The sequence below is a fragment of the Hypanus sabinus genome, chromosome 13 (genome assembly GCF_030144855.1).
Source record: "Hypanus sabinus isolate sHypSab1 chromosome 13, sHypSab1.hap1, whole genome shotgun sequence".
NCBI classification, from domain to species: Eukaryota; Metazoa; Chordata; class Chondrichthyes; order Myliobatiformes; family Dasyatidae; genus Hypanus; species Hypanus sabinus.
Genome location: NC_082718.1, coordinates 106,755,809 through 106,762,588, shown reverse-complemented (window position 1 = coordinate 106,762,588; position 6,780 = coordinate 106,755,809). Strand labels below are relative to the sequence as shown.

The window sequence follows — 6,780 nt, the reverse complement described above, 5'->3', positions numbered from 1 at the left end:
AGGAAAGACTGGCTTGAGGGAATGATTATCATCTCAATTCAATTTATTCATCGTTGATCAATGGGATTCCGAGGTACTGCAGCATTCATGCTTTAGTGAAAATACGGGCAAAGTGGACATGTTACATTCAGTTTTTGGTTTATAAAGTAATGGGAAGAGACTTTGAAACCAGGATGTGCTTTCATTGGGAGAAAGATTAAAGTGATGAAGATCTTTATCTTTCTGAGTGGCACAAATAATGTAAGACAGGATAAGGAGTGTTGGATTTAAATCAGATTATTGATTATAGTAATATCATTAATATGGAGATCAAAGATGTTTGAGCTCCTGGAAATAAAATAGATGACACAATTTGGAAGGAAAGTATTTGTTAGAGAAGGTCAAGGAAAATCATAACCACATGGTCAGATCGACCTATTTGCAGCGAGATTGACTGATGCCTTTATTCTTTAGGTTGTATTTTGCTTTCGAGAAGCAGATGGCTGCCTGTCGATCACACTCACAGATAAACTTCCCGCAGTGACTATTACTATCTGAACGGAAGCATATTTGAAATAATCCATTATGTTAAAGATATTTGCCTTGCATTATGAAAGATTGAAAGATATTTTTATATTTTAATATATTTTGTTATTTCAGCTTCCATTTACATAGTACGTGCAACATTCTGATATTTATATTACTGTTCTATAAATTGTTTAAAATACTAATTGTAATTTGGGTTTTTAATTTCATTGTGATGACCTCATCATTTCTAGAGTCGATGGATCCTATTAAGCTGATGACAGACATGCATTGACATCAGAATAATAAATCCTATGGAGATCTACACCACAATGATTGCTGAATCATTGTAGGAAAGATTCTAGAAAAGTCCCTGGTGATCCCCAGCCCTTCACCACTGACGTGGCCCCAAGCAGCAGCCTTGGATCTTGCCTCTGACTCTGAGGTTTCAGACCCACTGCAGTGACGTTAACACAAATTGCAAGAGTGATGTTCCACTGCAGTCCTGAGGGAAAAGTGACTCCATCTCTCTGTCCTGAGATGTTAAAGTGAGCATATTTTTGACCTCTCAGGTGAGAAGATTGTATGAGACAAAAGAGCTTGCAAGAACCCTATTTAATGTGATCAGAATTGTCCCGCAAATATTAGCTTAGAGATTTTATCTGTTTATGATTCCATTGGGAAATTGCTGCGAACAAACTGGTCACAGCATTTCCACTGCATTCTGTAAAAATGCTGAGGTAAAGTGAAGCAAAAATATTCCTCCTGTTGTTCATCTGAATCCATTTTCTGTGGATTGAATTTCAAAACCACTGCAGGGATGACAGGGCAGATATGGAGAGGGTGTTTCCTGTACTGATGGGAAATAGAACCAGGGGTCACTGGCTCAGATTTAGGGTAGGCCATTTAGGGTTCAAACTGGGGGAAGGTCCCATGCCAAGAGGCTGTGGATGCCATGAATTCACTCAGAACTGAAGCTGATTGAATTTGGGAAATTGGAAGAATCTGGGAATATTGAAATAAGTCTGGAAAAAGTGTTGAGCAAGAAGATAAACCTATATCTTGACAAATAGTGGAGCAGGCTTTCAGAGCCAAATATTTACTCAATCTACTATTTCACATGTTTTTTGATGGTATCAGTGCTATCAGATGGTAATTACTCATCAATAGTGCTCAGTTCATAATTTGCTCTCTGCAAATGATCCAGCAATATCTGGGTCCTGACCACTAGCTGGTGAGTAACATTGATAACACACAGGTGTCAGACAATAACCACCTTCAAATAAGGAGCATAATTCAGCCATCTTCCACGTGCATAGGGTCATAAACATTTTGCAGCATAGAGCCAGGCTTTTCGACCCAGCTCATCCATGCTGTCTTTCTATGCTAACCCTTCTGCCTGCGTTTGATCAAAACCCTCTAAAGCTTTTCTTTCCAGGAAGCCTTCAAACTATCTTTGTAATCATGTAATTGTACCCATCTCCTTTGCACCTTCTACATACCCAGCAGCCATGTTAAACCTAGACCTCTAGTCTTGGACTTGCCTACCTTGGAAAATGGCTGCGATTGTTTATTTTATCTATGCCTCTCATAACTTTATAAACCTCTGTAAGGAAAATCCTCAATCTGCTTAAAGCAGCTTAAAACTGTGCCCTCTTGTGCTAGCCATTTCAGCCCTGGGAAAAAGCCTCTGATTATCCACGTGATCAATGCCTCTCATCATCTTATACACCTCTATCAGGTCACCTTTAATCCTCCGTATCTCCAAGGAGAAAAGGCCGAGTTCACTCAAAGTATTCTCATAAGGCATGCTCCCCAATCCAGGCAATGTTCTTGTAAATCTCTTCTGCACTCTTTCTAAGACTTCCACATCCTTCCTGTAGTGAGGCGACCAGAACTGAGCACAGTACTCCAAGTGGGGTATATATAGATGCAACATTACCTCTCTGCTCCTAAACTCAATCCCATGATTGATGAAGGCCAATCCACCATATGCTTTCTTAACCACAGAAGGCAAGACAGCAGCTATATTTCATTTGTAGTTTGAAGAAATTCCGTTTTTCAACTAAAACACTCAAAAAATTTCTCCAAGTGCACTGTGGAGAGTGTTCTGAATGGCTGTATCACCATCCGGAAGCGGGGGATGGCTACAGCACAAGATCGATTTAAGTTGCAGAAACCTGTAAAATTAGCCAGTTCCATCATGTGTACCAGCCTCTGTAGTATCCAAGACATCTTCAAACACGATGCCTTCGGGAGGCAACGTCCATTATTAAGGACCCGCATCACCCAGGACATGCCCTCTTCTCATTGTTACCATCAGGGAGGAGGTACAGGAGCCTGAAGACAGACACTCATTGATTCAGCAACAGCTTTTTCCCCTCTGCCATATGATTTCTGAATGGACATTGAACCCATGAACACTCTCTCACTACTTCTTTATTTCTGTCATTTTAAACTACTTGTTTGAACTTGATTATTTAATAGACATGTATACAAAAGAAAAAGCACCTTGTGCTTTCCCGGCATATATGATGAATAAACTCTTCCTGGGCTTCCAGCTGGGTACCGGTATTGATTATCACTGATGTTTTGATGACATCTGTTATAATTGATACCTGTACCTGGCTGGAAGCCCAGGAAGAGTTTATTAGACATATATACTTAATGTTACTCAGTTTTTTCTCTATATTTATTTATCATGTATTGCATTGTACTGCTGCCGTAAAGTTAACGAATTTCACAACGTATGTTGATGATATCAAATCTGATTCAGATTCAGATTCTAATTATTTTATTAGAACTCACTCACCTTGTGTCGCAGGTCTCTCATTTGGGATCATGAGCATTGATAAGCGCTCCTTGCCTTTATCATTTTTATTCAGTTTGGGTAACTGAATGAGCACAGGATTTTCTATGTCTTTCATTGTAGATGTTGACTTGGGGGTTATTGTTTTGCCTGGGCACTGGGGCTGTTCTGAATTCCTATCTGCTCCAGGGTGTATGTCAGGGGAACTGGCCAACCCCTCTTTGCTCAGTCATTGTGGTTCCTTGTCTGGTGAAACTCTGACCAAGTTCTTCTGCGTGTCTGAGTGATTTCTGTTTGTCAGGATTCTGCACAGTTTGCCTGAGTTCTTGTTAGTTTTCCTGATTACTTTGTCATAAATATTCTGTTTTGTTTGAATTGCCACAGTCTCTGTGATTCCTGCACTGGAGTTCACCAGTGACCCTCACATATAATTGACCAAGGTGCATTAACCAGTGATTACAAGAGCAGGTCACAAGTTAAGCATCACATTAGAAATGATTGATGTCTTACTGCCTGAATCCTTTCCACCATCAGCCAGGAGTGGGATATTCCCCAGTCCCTGGATGAGTGCAGCTCCCAAACACAGAAGGAGCTCGTCATCATTAGTGACAAAGGAACTGATTTCATTGCAACTCTGTCTGTACAGATGGAATACAAAACAAAGCTTTTCACTGTGGCCTGTTACCTGCAACAATAATAAACCAAATGAAACAATCTCTACCAATATCTACCATCAGCATTCTGTGCTGTTGTATAATTCAGCAGCCAGTGTATCTCAGCTAAATCTCCAAGACCAATAACCTTTACCACCCAGAGGGACAGAGATCAGCTCACACACAGGTCTCTGCAAGTCTCACACCATCCCGACATGGAACATAACCCGTTCCTCCATCATCACTGGGTCTGAATGCTGGAGCTTCACCACAAGAGCATTGTGGGAGAACCATCACCAGGGCGACTCCAGTGGTTCAAGATGGCAGCTCACCAGCACCTTCACAAAGGCAATGAGGGATGGACAAAAGATGCTGACCATGGAACCAAGGATAAAAGTAAGACAATGAGGCACTCTCTGATCATCCTCACTTTTACATTTGATTTTCCCGTTTGTGCAGCTGTACACTTCTGTTTTTCCTTGGCATCTCCATAACAGTTGTCGTGGGTCTGGCAGCACCTGTAAAATCACAGATCACACTTAATTAAAAACTCATGGACTAGAATTAACAGAACACGGTTACTGCAGCCTCCAGTGTCACACACTTCCCATGTAGCGCTAAGAGTCAGGGGGCGACCTGAGCTGAGCCAAACTGAGCAGGCTCATATCGACACAGGGAGCTGGGTAGGGGCTTCACTGTGGGACGTGGAATCAGGATTTGTGGGGACTCAGGCAGGAATGTGGAAAAGAATTCCTCCAAGTGACGTGACCACAATAGACCTGAGAAGGTGACCAATGTTTATTTTTTTCCCTTGTCCTATGGATCGTGTGTTCTCACCACCCAACAATAAGCAACAGATTGATCGACCAGCTGGTTCCCCTCTCTCCTTCCCTTCCTCACTCTCTCGGTAAGGTAGCCACTGTGTCATGGTTCTCTCTTGTGCTGCCATGATTGAACCCCCTGTTGAATCCTCCAGAAGGACAGAATCCTCCCTGGGAGCAGCTGCCCTGTCCTTGGTGTGTTCCACTACACAGTCCTGACCTCCTGTACAGACTAACACCAAACACTATCCTCTCTACCATCACTGGGACTTCAGTGAAGATGCACTCCTGCTGCCTCTGACAATCAATGAGAACAGTTCTTTGTCCCTTGTCTCCAGTGGATGGTAACTGGCTCTGTGGAGACCTTCTGTCCACCTACTTGTCAAGGTCATCCACTGGTGTCCCAGATCCGCCAACTCCACAGTAACAGCCGTAGTTGTTGCATTTCAGTGGATTCACACCTGGTATGGCACATTTAATCATATTACCGAACTGAATGAGGTTCCTGGACTCAATGGAATTGCTCCCAGCACTAGCTACATCAAGAGGGAGAGGAACAGACAGACACAAACAGATTAGAACATGAAGCAACCAACACGAGCACAAGGCTCACTCAAGGAGAGATTCCTTACCTGAGAGCAGAAGGAGGACAAACAGCCCCAGCATTGTCGTTTGCTCTTCCCCGTCCTGGAAATCACACTTGTGAGTTCAATCCCTGGATTGTTTATTGGGAGCTGATAACATGGACAAGATAGAGACAAACTCTCCAGTTGATACAGCAGGTCTCTATTTGACTGGGTTTGAGAAACAGAGCCAATCCTGACAGCTTCTGGCTCTTCCCAGTGGGAGCAGGTGTGTGTGTGTGTGTGTGTGTGTGTGTGTGTGTGTGAGAGAGACTGTGTTCTATTATGAGTGAGTGTAACTAACCCAAATGTGGTTCATGATGGGTCTCACTGATTGAGACATAGACACTAAACAGAGGCCATGACAGTGGGCGATGGGCTGGAATTGTCACGGCACAAACTCTCTATAATCGGTATCACAATATGGGGAAGATGAGGTGACCACCTCTGAAAATGAGACGAGTCACTGTGGGACTTGCCCTGCGAGTTCCATGAGGAGGCTTCAGAACCAGAGATTGGAAAACAATAAGACTGAAGACCACTGGAGTTTTGTCTGATTTGGGGTGTCCGGATGAGTCTGCAGGACTAATAACCTCCAACATTCCTACAAATTTCAGACATTAAGATATGTGTCTGCGCCTCAGCCATTAGGCAATCTTCTTTTTCTTTGATGTGTTAGTTTCAATTCACTGAAAAATTCAGCTTCTAACGGTCTTCCATCATGTTGAATGATTCCTGGTGTAAAGCACCTGCATGACTTTTTGAGCTTTTCCCTCCATCAAAAGGACACAATTTTTTATTAGTTAGTTATCTATACTGATCAATTCAGAGGAATTGATATGAATTCAAATCCAGTCACGTGCAACTCCATATAAACAGTTCCCCATACATACTGGATATTAATAAAATGCAAATCCCTCATCCTGCTGAAGAAGGTCTATAAACTCATTCCATGCAAATGCACACACCTGCTGAGCTTTATCTCACCAAACATAAGTGAGTGGTTCTGACCAATAACAACCGGAATTTGTACTAAAACAACTCAAGTTGAAGTACTGGGCTTTTGGCTGACTGGTGAGAAAATGTTGATTTACAGTGGGATGAATGAGGGGGAAGGTGGGAGTTGTCGGGGTGTCGGGTTGGTGTTTGAGGTTTTGGGTGCAACAGGTGATAAGCTTTATATCGTGCTTCACCCCAACTCCTGAGCACAATGTGAATCTCGACCAAATGGGTCAAACTTGTAAAAGGAATATTGTCACAGAATGGCAGCTGTAGTGATGACGGAGCCTCATTTTCTGTCCCTTAAAGTTTAAGCAACTTTCAGGTGTGAAAGGGAAGAGTCACGGAGGGATGGAGAGGGGGTGGTGCTC

General features: G+C 42.6%; 1 pseudogene; it reads right to left on the bottom strand.

Annotated features, from left to right (window-relative positions):
* Positions 1 to 414: 414 nt before the first annotated feature.
* On the bottom strand, positions 415 to 5,453 carry LOC132403415 (phospholipase A2, major isoenzyme-like; annotated as a pseudogene).
* Positions 5,454 to 6,780: the final 1,327 nt, after the last annotated feature.